Below are 22119 nucleotides of genomic sequence, written 5' to 3'. Positions count from 1 at the left end.
TTAGACTAGCTTGATCATCTTTGGCAACTCGCCTCATTTCTGATTTGATCTCACAGCGAAACTCTGACCATAACTCTCTCCTTTGCTCTCTGAATGACTTTGAGCCTTCTTATACCTTATCCCTCTATCTAAGTTAACTAAAATATGTATTTATAATGTATTTATACTTATATTAAATATACATGTATTCATAATGAAATATACAAATCTAATAATAACGTTGTATTTGCTAAAATAATTTTTAAATGTGTGTATTTATTATAAATGTTAATTAATTACAAACAACCAGTAAATATTAATTTTTTCTGGTCATTTTCAAGTCTCGTTTATTTATAACGAATGATCGTTGCATATCCAGAGAAAAATGCCAGAACATCCAAATTTGATAACAAATTGAATCGACATGAACTCGTCGAGACATACCAAATTTGTGTGGTTGTTCATATCATTGCATATTTACCCAATTAGGATCATTGACAGTAACCAATCTTGTACGACAAAAATTGTTTGTGTATGATTTTTCTTTGATTACTTGTTTATGCTGTGAGAGAAATGCCAGAAGAGCCAAATTTTATAAAAACTAGAATAAAATTTAAATAGTAACTTGAAAATTTCATACGCCAAAAGATTTCAAACACACCCTTATCAACTTAGAGTATGGATGGAAGTCAATAGGATTTTTTTTGCGTATTATCTTTGGTATTTTCATAATTTTATGACATACAACTTTAAAAAGTAAGTATTTAAATATATGTGTGTGTGTGATTGTATACATATATATATATATATATATATATATATATATATACACACACATGTGTGTATATGTGTGTACATACAGAATAGTTTTAAATATTTTTTGGCACAATTATAAAAGTAGTCGATTATTTTTTGTACTAATAGCAATAATAACAAGCCCTGCAAAGGACAGGACGTATCCGAAGCGCCCGTAATAAAAGTCGCAAGTTTTCCGCATCGCCAGCCCTCGGTCTCGGCGTCGTAATGCATTCGCGGCACTCGCCTCGTCTCGGCGCCGCTCGGACCCGATCGGTACGCGCTCGGCTCTCCTCGGTAAGCTCTTTCAAATTCGGAACACAGACTTGTCATACGACGACATATTCCATTTTCAATCTTACCGCGTTAACTTTAAAATGTAAATTGACTTTACTAACATAACACACATTTATATTCACGCTACGTAATTGATTTTAAACTTTATTTATAAGGTTTAAAGTATAAATTGAATTGTTCAGAAAAAATTCGAGTGTAGTATTCGACTTTTGAAATATCCTAATTTATCAAGCACGCAGTCATGCGTATATAGCCTTTGTATATATTAATTAGAGTTCAATTTCGCGTGTTGTAGTTTTTCAGCTGACGCGTCCGTAAATGTCACGGAAGTTTGCGTATGTGGGGCTCGTGTGTATGTGTGAGTTAAAAACACATCTTGGGCGGACGGTCCGAAGCGGTTTGGGCGAAATGTTTTTTTTTCTTTTCCAGTTTCATATTTTTCTTTTTGACCCATCTTCGTGATTTAATGGGGTATGGATGATTTTTCAATTTAAATCGCTGGAATGATTTTTATTTTCAAATATAGAACGTCGCTTGATATACAACGTGTTACTATTAGATTCTGCCACGTGTTCGGTTTATTTTAGGACGACCAAAACCGACTTGTCACGGTACGACTTATTTTAAATTTCTTTTGAATACATATACTGACTACCATAGACATTATTCATTTGTTTAAGCTGATGCAAAGACATTTGGTATAGTATATACCAAAAGTGTTTGATGTAATATTTGGAGAATTATGAAACATCTTCGTTCAACATCCCCCTGATGAAGCTCTTCAACCAATGTGTATCAATGCATGTAAACGATTTTAACAAAATAAACAGAAATGTATGACAAATTATGTATAGAATTGTTATGTATTAATAATGATAAAAATAAAATGTAAGAACAAAATAAATAAATAAAATAAACGTACCTAGCCACCTTAGAGTAAGAAGATGATGGAAGGAAGGCGAGGAAAGAAAGAAGGTATAAAAGAGCAAAACGAAAGATATTGTGAAGGACGAAAGTAAAGAATGGAATATATTGTGACGCGTGAAAGAGAGTGATTAATAAAGAAAATACTGAAAATTTATTGAATAATTAAGTCCCTGATCCCAATAAGTTAGGGGTACGAGCGCCCCCAATAGCGGGGGCCATAAAAAAATGTGTATCCATGAAGACACCCACACACAGACGTGGTCTCTCATTTTATCTGGCCTAGTGTTGAAGGTTCTTTTTTCATCACATGCATCAGGACTCTTGGGAAGTATACCTCCGGCTCTTCAACAGTTTACACAGAAAATACTTCAGAACATAAATTATAATTTATTATTCTAAGTTATTTTGATAAAGTACAGATTAATTACTGTTATTGTTAAATGTTTAAGAAATATTTACTACATCTATGATTATTTACTTTTAAATTATTATTTTTTTATTTCTCTATTTCATTACTCTGAGACAAGTGCGATCCAAGTCAGTTTGATATTTATATTTATAATTACATATTATACCGTATTTATTATTGGTATATATGCCATGTACTTACGTATGTATATGTATATATGTTTTCTCTCTATTTACTTTTAACTACTCGTTATTTATATTTATTGTTTCAATACTATGGTTGTCTGTTAGAAATTGCATCGTATGTTAAGACGACTCATTGTGCTTTTTCTTTATTATTATACAACTATATATATATATATATATTTTTAGCGTGTACAATAAATATTAACTACAGAAAATATGTAATTAAAATAAGTCACTTACACACTAACAGACATCTAGATTAGTCTATTTTATTTGGTTTTACTGCATTGCATCCTGTATAATTTTTAGTTTTTTGTTTTGTACTATAAAAGTTAGGCGTTCATTAAATCTATAATAAAGACTCGGGTACTCTACGAGACAATTTTCAATTTCCGTCAAGTAATATTTATATTAATATAGCCGATATATATATATAAATATATAACATAGTAATGTATATACGATAAAATAGTAGTGTGTGGAGGATATAGCTCTGCCGTTAATGTCAGTTTGGGCTGAAAGGTTCTATTGAGGCGACCACAAGCAAGTAGACGCGGCGTAGGTAGACCCCCCCCCCCCCCCACTAGATAGACCGAGGACATAATTAAGGTTCATGATCAGTCATCGTGGAGACATTTAGGTGAGGTTTACACCTTGCAGTGGTATATCAGCTGACATGATGATATAGAGCAGAGTTCCCCAAACTTTTTTGTGTCGTAGACCCCTTGCCATGTTTTTCCGTATTAGGTAGACCCCCTACTTACCTGATATTAATTCCCTGTAAATTTCTAACTGTAGTGAAGTTTAGTGTTAAAAACTTCAAGTAAAATCACATGTTAATTTATACATTTATTAATTGAATTTAAATTAAAACTACTCAAAATAAAATTTTGTATCTGTTATGTAAAATATGCGTAACATTAAATAAACATAAAATAAACTATAAATAAAATAACATAAGCAATAAGTTAATATTTTTAGTTAGAAGGATGAACCTGATGCTTTAATAATAAATTATCAACATTTGGCGTCAATTTTGTAAGGGTTAATCTTAAATCTCCTCGGCTAATGATGTCCAGTATGTGGACCCCCACGTAGAACCCTTGCAGGTTGTCATAGACCACTTTGGGAATCACTGATATAGAGTAATGACCTGAAATAAGTTTAGGCTTGTAATACTATTCTCTAGGCTCCATAAAATTAATACCATAGCTTTTCAATATAATACTATAAATGTTACGTTATGTTTACACAAAAATCTAAAAATAACTTCAAGGTCACGCGTGTTTACTTCATTTCTTGATCCTAAGGTTCCGTGTTTATTATTCAGAAGGTTCTGTAACTCGTGCTTTGTAACAATATGAAGCTATATAATTATGTTTGTATATATACGTGTCTATAGTAATGTATATATCTAATATATAAAATTTCCATGTCACAATGTTAGTTACCGTACTCCTCCGAAACGGCTTGACCGATTTTTATCCAATTTTATATGCGTATTCAGTAGGTCTGAGAATCGGCTATTGTCTATTTTCCATACCCCTAAGTGATAAGAGTTGTTCACCCTTAAAATATTTTTTTTATTTTTTTAGATACAGCATTTAAAAATATACACAACCCTAAATTTTCATCCTTCTACAATCAACCCTTATTTTTATTTGTTAATTAAAAACTTTAATTTTTTTTTGCAAAACAACGTTTGCGGGATCAGCTAGTTTGTATATATGTACACCCTAAACAGCTTTATCATCTCTACATGTCTCTCATCTCCATCCAAAGGTTGTTTGGTAGAGATCACTTCGAGCGATAAGACTGCCTCTTGTACTTCTATAAATTATTTATTTTTTATAGTTATTATCTATATTATTTTATGTTGCCTTTTTGATTATTTTACATAGTTTTGATGTCACCATGGGACTTATAAGAAGACAAAGTCACTCATAGAGCGACGGAGAGGAGAGTTTCGCTGCAAGATCAAATCAGAAATCAGGAGAGCCATAGAAGAACCTAGTTCGCCGAAGTAGCTCGAAGAATTTCTCGTCTGAAATGGCAGCGTAGACGCGGCATGGATAGACCCACCACTATGGGTGGAAGTCTGATCATGATCATCACTAAAACCTTATTCCAGTGATCACCTCATTCAGAAATTTCGAACATAGCACTCTCCACGACCAGTTGGTTGAATAACTCGATTTCAATATAGCATTTATTTATTACCAGCAAAATAATTATTTTAAAAAATTTGTATGATGGACAAACTGATAATGCAAGCCCATTTTTTAATACATATCGAAAATAAATATGCATATACATAAATTATGTTATTACGAAAGTTTCAAACGCCCTGGTCTTAGAAGAGCACACAACGAACTTTCACGGGATTTTATTAAACATTGCTTTCAAAATAACAGTTGGTGCAAAAGTAATGTCATAACATAAACCAACAGCCATTTTATTGTAATTTAAAAAATATCAATGTTGTTAAATTTTTTTTGAAAGAGTGAAATTAATGTCATTATTTTAAAAAAATATATTAAATCGCTCAAAACTTATACTGGCAGGTATATGTTATAAAAAAACAGACTACTCCTATTTTATAAAATTGCTTATTTAATGAAGTTTTTTTTTAATCCACGCGGACAAAGTCAAAGGCACAGCTAGTAAATAAACAATATTCTTATTACAGTACTTAGAGCAATTACTTTCGAAGCTGTAACGTCACTTTAAAATCATTAACTTTGTATTAGGAGTTATGGTCTAGGGTTTGTTCGATGAATTTTTTAAAATAAATTCACAAATTAAAGTCTTTACAATGGTTTAATGGAATCGGGCGTTACCTTGCGGAAGTTTATCCTAAGTAAGAAAAGGACCAATATTTAGCCACTTCCGCAAATGCAGTGGTAGTCGTGCAATAAAGTGCACCACCCGCCAGCTCGCTGATAAATGCGCATGCGGCAAACAATGCGAATTACACAACTACCTCCCCTCCACGGGGCATCTTCAGGAGTTATGTTACACAGATTAGTGCTAAACACAGAGTGAGCTCAGTCCGTCACCGCTTTGTTATTTATATGCCACCTCCTCCCCCACTACCACTCAAAGTCACGTGACCGATCACGTGGGCTATTTTTATTATACCCTCTTTTACGCGTGAGTTATATTTGCGATTTTACGTAATATACGAGTGCCACAACCGAGTCCCCCGGCAAACTTGTAATAATGGAGAGGAGGAAACATTGTCTTGCTTGTTAAATATAGTTCCAATACCCGCGTGTCTTATTATTACTAACCTTTCCAACACGTCCATCTGCAATCCTTTGCTACAGGTATGCAGCACGTCATAGGAATGACCGTGCGGTAAACTATGTCCCGACTCTAATAAATGTTTAGAGAAATGAGATCTTTCAGGGCGATCACTCCTATATGCGGAAATATGCTACTTACAACGAATGTTAAAACTTCGACCAGTTTGACCCACGTATACCCCATCACAACTACCACACTTCAACCTATAGATATCTATATAATCTTCACAATGGTGTTTATTGTAAAAGCGGTACAGAAAGGTGTTATTTATTTATTTACACTTAAGTGTATACCAAAACTCTTATTTATAGCTGATGAACGCCCACTGCATCACATGTGCCTCTTCCATGGATCGCCATGATGATTGGTCTTACCCTCCCGCATTCAACAACTTCCTGCATCCTTTTTCTATCTAAGGAAGCTTTTTTTATATATTTTTTTCTGTGGGGGAAATCTTCCAGTATTCAAGATGTCTTGCCTCTGGGGGGAGGACAGGGGTATGTGGGATTCCTACCCACTAAAACCCCCCCTCGGTGGTCGCCCTCTGCGCTAAACGGGGGACCGCGGTTTCTCCCGGTCAGGTATCGCCACGCGGTCTTCCCTCGCGCCGTGCTTTTTTTCGATAGCCCGTCCCGGGGTATGCGTGTATACGCTACCCCCGAAACCCTCGTGGTGATCTAAGGAAGCTCTACTAACCTAATAAACCTGCAATAAATTATAACAAATGAAATTTATTTAAAACCGTACACAGTTTCCAACTAATAAATCACTTATTTCATTGAACCTTCAACTTTGGCATCCAAGGCTGGTATAGTCATGCTAAATCTACGAAGGTTTCTTATAAAGACAGCAATGTAAACCTACATATGATAAGGCTTAAATTCTACATATCTCATACGAGGATATAGTAAGATCTTCAAATACTCGAATCATGAGACGATTAGATACAAAACAAAATGTATCTTATATTTATGCCTTAAGATACATTTTACGTCGAAGCTTAATTAAATAGATTAATAAGGTATCCATTTTTATTTTATCTATTTAATGGTTCATAGAAACATATGAATTGTAACCGCAATGCAGTTTTTCAATGTTCAGCATTTAGGTCTTTCGAAATGATTTCGTAGAATAAGTGGAAGAACTGTGTTCGACGATGATGGCATGAATTGATACGTAGTGGGTAGATAGCAAAACGCAGAAGAGATAAAAATTCTTAAATTGCGAAAAAGTGGATTCCCAATCGGACTATTTCAAATGAATTCTGTAAGAATGATAGAAAATATAAAGGATGAAAGAGAGATGGTGGAAATAGAAAAATTTATGTCTCTGTCCCAAAAATAAGATAGCGAATCTAGACCCCGGATGACAGGAACATTACAAAAACTGAACTATTTTAAAATACATGTAGAAAGCCTATGTGACGCAGTAAACATCTTGGAGCCGAGATGTTAGTGATAATTATGAAATAATAAAACCTTATTTTGAATTTTTTTTATTTCTTATACCATTAAGTTGTAAACTAAAAGAGAAACATTTCGTCTTCAATATAGTATTCTTCCTTGGGCCGCTTTTAGTATTATTATGTACTGTGGATTCTGACTCGAATTGAAACACTAGTTCACAAGGAGTCCTTTATTCATAAATCAGATGGTCACCCTACTTTAACACAAAGTATACTTTAAACTATTCTTCCCAATCGCTTAAGAAATCACTGTCCAAATAACTTAATAAATAGTCACTTTGTATCACTGATCGTAAATCTTAATTTTATAACTCGAAAAACAACACTGCACTGTCGATATAATGAGTACACTTATTTATACTACGGATAAAGTTCTAGTAAGTTCGAGATAGTACTCGGTTAGAATTTCCGAGAACCTTACACAAAAATTTATAAATAACTTCAAGTTCACGCGTGTTCCTAGGGTTCAGTGTTTATTGTTTAGAGGGTTCTGTATCTTGTGCTTTGTTTATTGCTTGTTATATGTTGTTATATTATGCTTGTTATATGTTGTATGTTTGAAATCATACCGCTAGCCATTTTGACTATGTACATCGAAATGGCGCTCGTGAAATAGAAGGACCGAGATCTTAAAATAAGCTGATCGATCGTACTCCAGTTACAACGAATAAATTTACATGAAGAGCCACTATAACGGTGTAAGTGTATAGTATTGTTATTGTAATGTAGTGATGTCTTGCGAAACGAGGACTTCTCGGTGGTCAAACTTAACCTTTATTTAAACCAATTTTTAAAACTATGAAACTTAACTTAACAATCCCCCCTTCCGTACTTTCAGACCTCAGAAGGTAGCATTTAAATAATACGATCTAATTAGACAAGATGCTTGGCTAGACTGAACATTCATCATATCAGCCGATAAACTACTACTCCAAGATCCACGATCTTCCTTCGACCTTGAAGATCTCATCAGAAATAATGATTAGTAATAATCAGACACCATTTTACGCGAACTCGGGTCTGAAGGTTACGGATACGTAGCACGTAGAGCCTCGTAGCGCAAAGCTCGTAGCCCCGTAGCCCCGTAGCTCGACCCCGCCCCGCGCCGCCGCCCTGGCGCGGGTGCACTGCAATACGGCGGGGCGCCGCACGCGCCCGATAATTTATTAGCGGGTGATTACTGTTAGGGAGGCTGAGACCGCGAGCGACTGTTGTACCCGCGCGGCAGTCTGCTTCACAGAGCACCCACAGACAGAGAGTTTCTTTTTTTTATATTCATATATATGTATATATATATATATATATATATATATATATATATATATATATATATATATATATTTAATGGAATCAGGCGTTGACGTTAAAATTTTACAGCAGCATAAAATGGTGGTTGAAGGCAGCAGTCTTGCGTTTAAAGTTACTAATTCAAAAAGTTACGTAGTCATTACACAGACCTTGTGTGAATAACTTCAAATGACATAATTATTGTTTAAGAAACATTAACACACTAATGTCTAATATTGCGTTAAATTCGGTTCGGAAATTTAAAAAATCTTTATTCAAGTTGATATTCACATGCGCTTTTCAATCGTCGATTATTTGAAAATTGAGTAGTAGGTCACCATCTCACCAAACGCTGATCTCTTGTGAAGATTCGGCCAGAAACTCAATATTTAATGGAATCAGACGTTACCTTGCGGAAGTCCATCCTAAGTAAAAAAAGGACCAATATTTAGCCACTTCCGCACCTGCAGTACTACCTACCACTGCATGTGCGGAAGTGGCTAAATATTGGTCCTTTTCTTACTCATACGTGTGACAGCGTGCATTGTGACGGCTGCTAAATATCAAGACATATCCCCTATCGTTAAGAGTGGCATGAAATATTAAGAATCTGTATAGGTTTCAACTTATGGAGATTCCTTCATGCTTCTGTGACACGGGAGCGGACCAGACCGTCATGCACGTCTTGACCGACTGTACCGCACATGCAAGAATACACAGCGCCCTTGAAATAGAGACAAAAACAAGGATAGAATTGGAGAGCATTGCCTTATTGATGGACGACGAAAACCTTCGTCCATCATTCCTCTCATTCGATCGGAGGGTGGTGAGTGACACCATAAATAGAAATAAATGGTTATAGATGAACATGGAAAAATATAAAAATAAACTAGTCATGTAATAATAATAGTCAAGCAACAATAACAATATAAACGCTGTGATGTTATATATTGTTTTATAGTTATAAAATAAAAAATAAAATAACGTACCATCCCAGCCACCTATGAGTAGGGAGATGATGAAAGTAAGAAAGAATTGTAAAAAGAATGTAAGATATTTTGAAGGACAAAAAAAAAGAATAAAATAAATCGAGGAGGATGGAAGTGAGTGTTAATAAAGAATCAAAAACTGAAAAACTTATTTATCTAAATAAAGTCCTTAATCCACAACAAGTTAGAGGTACGAGAGATCCCAAAAACAAAAGATATCGATGGAAATAAATAGTTAAACCTATAGAACCTTACAAGGTGGTCACAAAGATAAATGACCTCATGTACCTGATTAACCAAGGAGACCAAAGAATATAAAATTGCTTTCCACATTGATCTCTCGGGTCCATATCACGTATCCCAAATTAGATTTTTATTATTACACCACATTCTAAATCGCCATTTTCATTTAAACTTCAAATATTTCACATCATGACTTGCGTTTTCATATACTTTGTCGTTTGTAGAAAACACAAGCGTTTTTTTAGCTATTTTAAATATCGAACAGCGTAACCTTTACATTTTTTATCTGTATAATGTGGCAAAAAAAATATTTAAAATAAAAGAGTCGTGGACAGAAGGCCTGGTCTGATTTTACACCGAAGATCGGTACTCTCCTAGTGGTGGTGATAAGCAGGCGCACGATTTCCCAGGACTGGTCAGGCGGCAGCAGGTCGGATCGGAGAGCGCCAGTAGTTCACAGGATGTGTTAGTGCAGGTGCGAGGTACGAACAGATTCAACCTCAATGACCAAAAGTTTGTAATAATAAAACACGCGAACCATTGGGGTGCGAGGCGATGTAAAGATTGTGGAGTGAATTTAAAGATGCTTCGAGAATGAAGTAGAAGGACAAAGTGGAGAATTTATAATGTAAATTGATATTAACACCGGCGTGTGTGACGTCACATAGCTAGTGAACGCAACCGAACGAATTACAGAACCCTCTAAACAATAAACACCAAACCCTTGTATCAAGAAGTGCTGTGAACACGAGTGACCTTGAAGTTATTTATAAATTTTTGTGTAAGTTTCTCGGAAATTATAACCGAGTACTATCTCGAATTTACTAGAACCTTATCCGTAGTATAAATAGGTGTACTCCCCATGTCGACAGTTCAGCGTTGTAATTCTAGTTATAAGATTAAGATGTATGATCAGTGATACAAAGTGCATTCATATTAAAGTGACTATTTTGTAAGTTATTTGTACAGTGATTTCTTCAGCGATTTGAAAGCGTAGTTTAAACTATTCGAAAGTATACTTTGTATTATAGTGCCCATTTGATTTGTGAATAAAGTACTCCATAGGTCTCCTTGTGCACCAGTGGTGTTTAATTTCGAGAATAGAATCCACTGTACGTAACAATAGTTATCAATTTGACCAGAGAATTCTCGAAATTTGCATTCTTTCATAATGTTAGTCGATAGATGTCAATTACAGCTCTTGTTTTTCCAGGGCACGTGGTCGAGAAATTTCGATCTAAAAATAAAAAAGTATATAAAAAATAATAGACACATAAATCGTCGCCTCTGTCGCTCGAGTACTCTACGCACAATCAGAGAGTAGTAAATCTAATATAGCACAAACTAGGAGTCTCAAAATCCAGCGCCGTATATTATATTAGGCTACAACCAGACTCCGAGCTTAAATAATTCACGTCGTTGTGTGCACTCAACTTAACTGCTGATTTGATTTCCTCTCGGATTCCCGGCGTGCATTTGTTGTTCCACATTACCTAACGCCGCAACATATAGCCGGGACGCTACACCATGGTTGCACAGACTTATCATGGAAAAATAAATAATGTTGCAAAATAGAATGGTAGGGAAACCTAGAATGTAGTGGTTGAGGATGAATGTATGGCTAATGGAATGAAAGAGAAAGACTGGGAAAATTGTAGAATGAAAGAAATAGTACGACAGATAAGATGATATGAAAGAGAAGAATGATAATAATAAAAAATAAAAAAAAGAAATGAATAAATTACTAGAATTAAAAAGTCCCTGTCCCACACGAGATAGGGGAACAAGGGGTCACCAACAGCGGGGACCATATAATAAAAAATAAAAAAAAGACATCATGGCGGGCCGGCCGCCAGAAGTATAGGTAATTAAAGACAATAAAGAATTGATAGTTAGAATCCAATATTTTTCGAATGTACGAGATTATTATTGTTGCTGTCGACGGGCCATCAGTATTCATGCTCTACACAAATAAATAGAACAACAAATCATCACCATCATTATTTCAGTTTCAGCACGTCCACTACTGAACATAGGCTTCCTCTTTAAACCTTCATACGATTATTTAATCGACCTCCATTCAGCGTTTTACGTCTCTAGGATAGCATATACATATAATAATTGACAGAAAATTATACTATACATTTACAATATTAAAGTTTTTACGCCTTTAAACTATGTTCTGTCAGAAGTTATTATTATGGCGTATATCTGTAGAAAAAAATAATTAAATCTTAATTTATATAGGCTGATTGCAAATACATGTATTAGCTTTAAAAACATCGCCTTATTACAATAGACACAAAGAAGAACACCCTTCCTCAACTTCTGCATAAGAGTCATCAAAATTATAGCTAAAAACAAAATATGTAAATGTTAAAAAAATGTAAATACGTGTAAATTAACAAAATATTAAAAACATTTAAATAAAAGAACCATACATAAAAACTGTGAAAATTATATATTTGTATGTATAAATTAAGCTGTGAAAAAATATACAATAGTGAGAAAATAAAATAAACCTAAGCTGTAATATCTGAGGATAATATAAAAGGTGATGGAAAAAAATTTAATAAATAAAAATGAAAACAATGTTAATTATAAATAATAAGTAATGGAAGAAGATAAAAGATATCACTAATAAAAAGATAAATAGGGGGTGGAATGAAAGGACCCAAATAGTGAGGGCATATAAAAATACCTTTAACAAGTGAGGTATACATTCACACTTATTAAACTATTCACGCTATATATGAAAGTTTTCCTCTCGCACTTTAAAAAGAATAGAAATTCGGTAGTGGAAAATTTCTCTCGTTGTCTCGAATCAGAAAATAGAAAAACGCTTGGTCCAATTTATGTACACACTGATAAGGCTGTTCGGCTATCGCGGACATAAAGGCCGACGGCAGAAATTAAAAAGAATAACGGGCAGTACCGCGCCGCGGGCCGTACACTTTGTTGCGCTGTTGTTAGTTGCCGCGTATATTTGTTGAAGTCACATCTCCTACCGGCAATATTTGAATTTCGAACGCTACAGGCATTTATTTAACTATCATAGATCTGGGATTCCCCTAAATTATCAAATCGAGCAGGATTAGCAAGTTGAATTGGCAATAGACAGATCACATAGCATCAATTAACCGCTAAAGCCTTAAATTTCTAAAGTGGTTCATCCATAATATACACAGACGACCTTGTCAACCTCATTTTGATTATAAATCCATGGGTAATGTCTAGAAGAGAGCTAGATATCCAGCTGTGAACTTCTCTCAGTTGAACGTTGAAGTGAAGATGAATAAGAGAGAAGACAATATGGAGTTCATATTTAAAAGAAATATCATTTTCATATCTATATTGCATTGTTGTTAATGGTGACGTAAATTTATTGGAGTTACATCTTCATCGATATTTGAATTTCGAACGCTACGTATATTTATTTAACCATAATAGATCCGGGATTTCCCTACGCAATCAAACCGAGCAGGATTAGCAAGTTGAATTGGCGGTCGACAAACCACATAGCATCAAGTAACCGCTAAAGCCTTAAATTTCTGAAGTGGTAAACCCATAATTTACACAGACGACCTTGTCAACCTCATTCTGATTATAAATCCATGGGTAATCTCTAGAAGAAAGAGCTAAATATCCTACTGTAAACTTCTTTCAGTTGAACGTTGAAGTGAAGATGAATAAAAGAGAAGACAATGTGGAGTTCATATTCAAAAGAAATATCCCGTTCATATCTTTGTTGCATTGTTGTTAATAGTGAAGAAAATTTGTTGAAGTCACATCTCCTATCGGCGATATTTGAATTTCGAACGCAAAAGTAATATCTTGTACTGGCCATATTTGAAATTCGAAACATACGTGTGTTTTTAAATGATTAAAAAGCCGCACGGGAATCCCCTACAAACTTAAAACATATTTATTGACACTAACTTAATTTCATATATTATTTATAATCTAGTTTTTTTAACACATAAGCTATTGTAAGTTTCAATTAGACTTTATATAACATACAAAATTATACGGAGAAAACAAAATGTATTTTTAATACTTTGTGTTTTCTCTAATAATACGATATCGAACGTGGTTCGAACTTGATCAGACCTGCGAATAAGGCTGTGGCCTTTTGATTTCCATCCATCTTTCTAATAATTAAAAGTTTTTACGAATTTTCACTGCTTTTCATGGATTTTCCGGCTCACTTAAATGGATAGGCCTCCGTTGGACATCTTACAGATGTATTAATGAAATATTACCTATTTAAATTATTAACTTTACACTTTTTATTTGTCTCATTAGATAAAGCCTCCAATAGCCGCTGAATAAGCCCTCTCGTGCTCGTAGCTTGTTTGGAATAAGGACTTTTATTTTTCTTTTAATAATTTTTTTCACTTATATTATTTTACTATCGCACTCTTCTTCCATGCGTCTTAAGATCTTTCATTCTTTTCTTTACTTACTACATTTCATCTGTCTTACCCTTTCATTCCATTTCCTCTCTTTTACGATGCCTTCATCCATCACCTCATCAGTTTTGAACCACGTTCGCGATATCGAACGTGGTTCAATTAGCAGACAAAACACAAAGTACTAATAGGATATGTCATATTTATCACCAATATTAATATACGGAAGAAAAACACTACAAATATAATGTATTTATATTTAACACGTTCACTGCGGCTTGAGGCCGATTCAGCCTCATGGTAGACTTTGCACTGGTGCGGCGCGTAAAACTCTTGTTTTCTCTCTAGTGCGGCGGCTGTGGCAGCCACAACATGAGGCAGAAAAGGCCTCATCCGCACTACTAGGAAGTTCAGCTTGAGGCTGATTCGACCTCAGCCGCACCAGCTGAAAGTTCTTCAAAATTGGGCCCGCAGTGAACGTGTTAAATACAGCTATCGCGATGTATTCTTTGGTATTTCGGACAGTTTGTGTGAATAACCAAATAGAATTTATATGTCGTATGCGCCGAGGCGTTGGTGTTAAGCGGTTCCACCTTCAAACTGCAGAGTTCGCGCTGAGCGTCTACATCAAAAGATAATCGGGAGAAACACGCAGAGCTAGCAACATTCAGATACGACAGGTATACATTCAACTCTATGATTCCTGAACAAATCCAAAGATATATATATAGAGCTGAAAGTTTACCAAAAAAATGAATTAAAAATGTTATTTCATCATCTAATACAAATAAAATTATATATATTTAAAATATTATCAGAGTCTACAGTAATATATATATACACACCAATACCTCACTTTGCGTCGTGGTTACGTTCCAAAAAAACACGACGCAAATTGAAACGCCGCAAAGTGAATTAAGATTTTCTATAGCAAACCATGTAAAGATCGAAGACAGGTTCCAGGGTCACGAAAATACTACTTTTTAAAAAGAAAATGGAACAAAGTAAACATTTAAAAAACAAAAATAATATAACTCTGCCAATAAAAAAACTGGAATAATATTTACCTTTTTTGTAACCAGAAATAACACGTAAAAATTTATATAAATTTATTTCTCTCTTTTAAAAAAAAGCACAACACACTACGTTATTGAAACTGAACTCTTAAAATTAGCAAGACAAAGTGAAATAAAACTGTATAAGAAACAAGTGTTGCCATCTTTTTAAAAAAGAAAATTTAAAAAAAAAAATAAAGACTCGAACCCAAAACAACGCAACCTCGAAAATCTAACGACGCACAGTGAAAATTAGTACTAATTAAGCAGCGACGCAACTTCGAAAAAAACGCAAAACGAAACTACGCAAAGCGAGGTATTGGTGTATATATATATCATGCTTGTAGCAAGAGACGTTTTGTTGGGGTCAAAAAGTCCTCGATTGGCTACCACAGGCTGATAGATACAGCGTGAGTAAGCTCCCCACTAGATGGATGGATATTTAGGATCTTAGGAAGCTACAAGCACAGGACTGGTCATCCTGGCGATCTTTGTGAGACGCTTATGCCATGAAGTGGGTGTCTAATAGTAAAAATGAAAAGAAGAAAAAAAGAAAGTAACTTAGACTAGTTCTGGTAAGAGGAAGACTACGTTTTATATACTGCGCGTATTATATTATAAATATATTGCATACAATACAATTACAGTAATTTAAACGGTCGCGAAATAATCACAGTTGTCAAAATGCTTTCGCTTATCTGTCAATCCATCGGTCTACGCATGCGCAAAAACAAAGAACGCGCGGCGTATGATTCGTAGCCGGTTGTCAAAACCGCGTCTCACGCCGAAAAATATGAAATATAATTATGGCGAACGGCGTCAAGTGACGCATGTGTTGTTGTTTGTGAATTTGTATTAAATCTTTTGCGCTGTAATGAAATGTGGAATTAAAGACTTACGTTTCTTAATGCCTTTTGTCACTGTTTATCTCTAATAAAGTATATAAATAAATAAACAATATATTTAACGTTATCAACAACCTTTTCTAGTATACAAATCAATGCCGGAGCGGGAACAAATCAATCGGTTTTCTTGTAAAATATATCGATAGAAACGACATTACTTTCCTGTCACCCTAATATGTACTAATAAACATTTTATTATTAATTTTCAAAGGAAACACTGAAGATATCGATTTTGTTTTTAATTTTTTTATGAAAGATACATACGGTAAAATGTCACGCGGAACTATTTGCAATATACGAGTGAAAAGTACTCGGCCTAACCAAGAAAATAAACACATACTAAATCAGTTATATTTTTATTTTTCTATATAATCACCATCAAGTTCAATACACTTTTGCCACCTCCCCTTCCAAGCATTTAGACCGTTGAAAAAAAATGATTCTTCCTTAGAGTCGAAATATGCGTCTACAGCTGCTTTGACCTCGTCGTTTGTCGAAAATCTTTGACCTCCCAAGTGCTTTTTTAGGTTAGGGAACAGAAAGAAGTCTGATGGTACCAGATCAGGTGAATATGGCGGATGCGGTAACAGTTCAAACCCACAGTTGTGAATTTCAGCCATTGACTGTACTGACGTGTGAACACGGGCGTTATCTTGATGAAACAGGACTTTTCTTCTGAGCATTCCTCGACGTTTTTCTTTTATTTCCTCTCGTAAACGACGTAGTAAGGTGCAGTAGTAATCAGAGTTTATAGTCTGACCCCTTTCAAGATAATCAATCATAATCACACCTTTCGAGTCCCAGAATACTGAAGCCACCACCTTATTTGCCGACAAAATCGACTTAGCCTTTTTAGGGGGTGGTGAACCAGGTCTTCTCCACTGTTTTGATTGTTGTTTTGTTTCCGGTGTACAGTAATGAACCCATGTTTCGTCCATAGTAACAAAACGATTCAAAAAATCATCTGCATCGGCTTCAAATAACTCCAAACAGTCGCGTGAAATAGTCAATCGCGTCCTTTTTTGTTCAACTGAAAGCAGTCGCGGAACCCACCTCGCAGACACCTTGTGGAAACCCAACTCGTTGACAATGATGTTTTGAGTTCGTTCATAAGAGATGCCTATAATCTCGGCTATCTCTCTAATTTTTAATCTGCGGTCTCCCATTATTAAATAAAGTACTTTTTTCATATTTTCGTCAGTAGTTGACGTCGAAGGCCTTCTAGAGCGGGGTTCATCTTTCACACTCTCTCTACCACGCTTAAATTCTGCTATCCATTTTTTGACGGATGAATATGACAGAGCACAATCGCCTAATGTACTGACCATGTCATCATGGATGGCTTTTGATGATAGCCCCTTCTTATGGAGGTACTTAATGACGACACGCTGCTCGATTTGCTCCATTCGCGGAAATTATGTCCGATTACTTTGTTATTAAATTTATAAAATCACAACTTATTATCGCACACGTTTCGAACTTCACACAATGAACTAGTCTGAACTGAACTAAATAATGTGGATAGATTTGATTTTTAGAATTGAATGGATCTGTGTTAGGCCGAGTACTTTTCAATCCACCCTCGTATCTCCCTCTATCTATCTCTATTTGTCGATGATGATAAAACTAAATAAATCTAGAAACTTAACTTTGATATAGTCTAGAACAGTGATTACCAAAGTGGTCTATATCGACCACTAGGGGTCTTTGACAACCTGCAAGGGGTCTACGTCAACGAAAAAAAATTTGGGGGTCTATGAAATGAAAATGGGGGTCCACGATAGTGGATCTCAACACATACACTGATAGTACCTATTTACTTACATCATACTATCCTATAATATCAAAACATTTACATTATTTTTATAAGTACCGGTGAAGTAAAAAAATTATTATAGATGTTTATAAAATTGTGTAAGTTGTAGGATGTTGGTATTCGCTTTGTGATCGCAATACATTTTGAACTTGTAAAAACCTGAGAGTCGCAGTCTCAGAGCTTCGCTATCTTGCACTGACTTGTTCAATTCGTCACTCTATAAATAAGAATGTGGGACAAACAAATAAATTTAGAGGAAATCAATATCAGGTAAGCAGGGGGTCTACCAGAACACGGAAAAACATGGCAAAGGGTCTACAACACAAAAAAGTTTGGGGAGCTCTGGTCTAGAATATTCTTCTTGTCTCTCTTGAATATACAATAGGTAATAAAACATGACCTAACCATGAAATTCTTTAGCTGCAGTCGCAATAACCGATTGTCTTCTGAAGTAATATAAAAAGAATAAAAGAGAAGTGATTAGACAATTCTAGAAGATTCCTACGTTCAAGCCGTGGCCCATCCGCGAGGTTACACGTAATATAAATTCCTATCCAATATTCACAAATTCTGGCGGCGCATTTTAATGCTCAGCGGGCAAATTGCAATTTTCTTACGCTCACCATGTCCCCGCACTAAATATGGCCGGGTTGAATTTATTTTTCGCGCCCTCTATCACGGAAGATGGTGTGAAATTTTTAAAGCCAAGTTTTATTTGACGCCAGTTTTTTACGGCCAGTGTTTTATTATTTCCCATTTTAAATTTAAATTTTTTTTTCATCAAATTAGCAGTAGTAGGCAAAGATATCTTTGCAATAGCCACTGGTTGATAAAGTTCCACGAGATATCTTAGGCCCTCTATCACGGAAGATGGTGTGAAATTTTTAAAGCCAAGTTTTATTTGACGCCAATTTTTTACGGCCAGTGTTTTATTATTTCCAATTTTAAATTTGATATTTTTTTTTAATTTTTATCGAATTAGCAGTAGGAGACAAAGATATCTTTGCAATAGCCACTGGTTGATAAAGTTCCACGAGATATCTTAGGCCCTCTATCACGGAAGATGGTGTGAAATTTTTAAAGCCAAGTTTTATTTGACGCCAGTTTTTAACGGCCAGTGTTTTAATATTTCCAATTTTAAATTTGATTTTTTTTTTTTAATTTACATCGAATTAGCAGTAGGAGGCAAAGATATCTTTGCAATAGCCACTGGTTGATAAAGTTCCACGAGATATCTTAGGCCCTCTATCACGGAAGATGGTGTGAAATTTTTAAAGCCAAGTTTTATTTGACGCCGGTTTTTTACGGCCAGTGTTTTAATATTTCCAATTTTAAATTTGATAATTTTTTCTTTAATATTCATCTAATTAGCAGTAGGAGGCAAAGATATCTTTGCAATAGCCACTGGTTGATAAAGTTCCACGAGATATCTTAGGTCCTCTATCACGGAAGATGGAGTGAAATTTTTAAAGCCAAGTTTTATTTGACGCCAGTTTTTTACGGCCAGTGTTTTATTATTTACAATTTTAAATTTGATAATTTTTTTTTAATATTCATCGAATTAGCAGTAGGAGGCAAAGATATCTTTGCAATAGCCACTAGTTGATAAAGTTCCACGAGATATCTTAGATCTACCGCTTCTTAGTTTTAAATCTAAAATTAAATAAATATTCTTATAGCATTAAATATTTTTTATTTGATCGAAATTTATTTAACTTGGTTTTTTGACCCATTTCCGTATTATTATGATATTATATTGTACATATGATTTTTTTTTAAAAATCATTTAAAACAGCAACTGTTGAGTTTCTAAGTAAGAAAAGGACCAAGAGTTTGTGTAGTACACCCTGTGTTTGGCACTAATATGTGTAACATAATTCCTGAAGATGCCCCGTGGAGAGGTGAAACAAGTGTTAAGTGATTTGACGGTGGCGGTTGTGTATTTCGCATTGTTTGCCGCATACGCATTTGTTGCTCTTTGTCGCATGACTACCATTGCATATGCGGAAGTGGCTAAATATTGGTCCTTTTCTTACTTAGGATAGACTTCCGCAAGGTAACGCCTGATTCCATTAAATGTTGAGTTTCTGGCCGGATCTTCACAAGAGATCAACGTTTGGTGAGATGGTGACTTACTACTCAATTTTAAAATAATCAATGATTCAAAATCACATGTAAATGACACTACTTGAATAAAGAATTTTTGAATTTCATCGAGTTTAACGCAATATTAGATATTAGTGTGATATTATTTCTTTAACAATAAGGACGTCATTTAATAATTTATATATACAGGGTCTGTTTAATGACTACGTAACTATTTTAATTTCTCTCGCAGTAACTTTAAACGCAAGACTACTGCCTTCAACCACCATCTTAGGCAGCTATAAAATTTTGACAGATCTGTCATCTGTCTTTTAGTTCAATGTTTGAAAACCATTACTTTTTAGGTAATAAATGATATATTTTTTTAGCTTACCTAGATAAAAGGTAATGATAAAATTTATTTATAGGCATTGGAACTTTTAACAGAACTCTTATCATTCGACAATTTATTGTTTATCTATTTTTTAATCCATTTTATATTACACTCTACTCTGCTTCGCAAAGTGTTAGTCGTGAAGAAGAAGCAAGAAGAAAGTCCACAATAACACATTTGTTAATAAAGTTTAGCAATACAGATTTATACATATACACTTTATCAGATATAGCCTAAATGAAAAATAATCAACGGACATTACCAGACATTGTATATATATATATATATATATATATATATATATATATATATATATATGCACTTTGTTGCACGACTACCACTGCATGTGCGGAAGTGGCTAAATATTGGTCATTTTCTTATTTTAAATATTATCACAATTATAATTAATATAAAACTAGGCCTAGGTATAGATAAAACTAAATGCAAAATAATGCTACATTATTGAATAAATAATTAACATAAATAGTCGTGATTATTAGCCATTCACACTCTTGTGTATATATCTAGTGGTGATGGAAAGCAGTTTCATACACATCACGCGCCATACAGTTATATCTATATAACAATTAATTATAAAATAACAGTCCAAATATATAGTATCTGTCATAATTTCCCGCCTTTATTAAAAACATATCCATTATACAGATTATAAATTTAAAAAAAAACACAGAGCAACAACCGCCGAAGGATGCAGCCTGTCCCTTTGCGTTCCGTTACGGCTGATAGTGGAAAGGGGCCACGGGAACTGGAGCGTATAATTTTTGCGCATACTCTACCAAATACATCCAGTGAACTACAACCTTTATTTATAATGTATATGCAGCTTTAAAAAAGACTTAACCCTTAATAGCCTAGAATTTCAATTTTGATACCAATCTTTTAAACCGAATGTTTACATTACTATTAGTTTTTTTATAGGTTGGCTGTACGAATTTTACTGTTGTATAATATTCTTTCCAGCGAAAAAAAAAAAATCTATGTTCCCTTCATCTAGACCCTCAAGCAAACACAGTAATATTAAAAAAAATCACATTCGTAAATTAGGCTATTAAGGGTTAAATAAAATAGTGATCGATTCATAACTACAGTTAGATTTAAGCAAAATGATAAGCTTCAAACCTTTTAAACACATTTCCAATCATCGAGAATAAATCTATCATTCTGAAATATGTTACATTGATTCAATTTTAATAATGAAATACGATAGGCAAATTTCTTATGGTAGTACAAAATCTGCAGAGACAGACATCTGCAGGCGTCGATGTCGCTTTATCTTGTGCAGTGATTCCCAAAGTGGTCTATATCGACCCCTAGGGATCTATGACAACATGCAAGGGGTCTACGTCAGCGAAAAAAATTTTGGGGTCCATGAAATGAAAATGGGGGTCCACGATAGTGGATCTCAACACATACACTGATAGTACCTATTTACTTACATCATACAATATTAAAACATACATCTTATAATATTAAAACATTTACATTATTTATAAAAGTACCTGTGAAGTAAAAAATTATTAATATGTTACGTATATTTTATATAACA

This window comes from Battus philenor, unplaced genomic scaffold (assembly GCF_028537555.1).
Source record: "Battus philenor isolate CCGP_79_NKW_IND1 unplaced genomic scaffold, ilBatPhil1.0.hap1 SCAF_26, whole genome shotgun sequence".
Taxonomy (NCBI): domain Eukaryota; kingdom Metazoa; phylum Arthropoda; class Insecta; order Lepidoptera; family Papilionidae; genus Battus; species Battus philenor.
Note: the sequence above shows the minus strand (reverse complement) of the source record.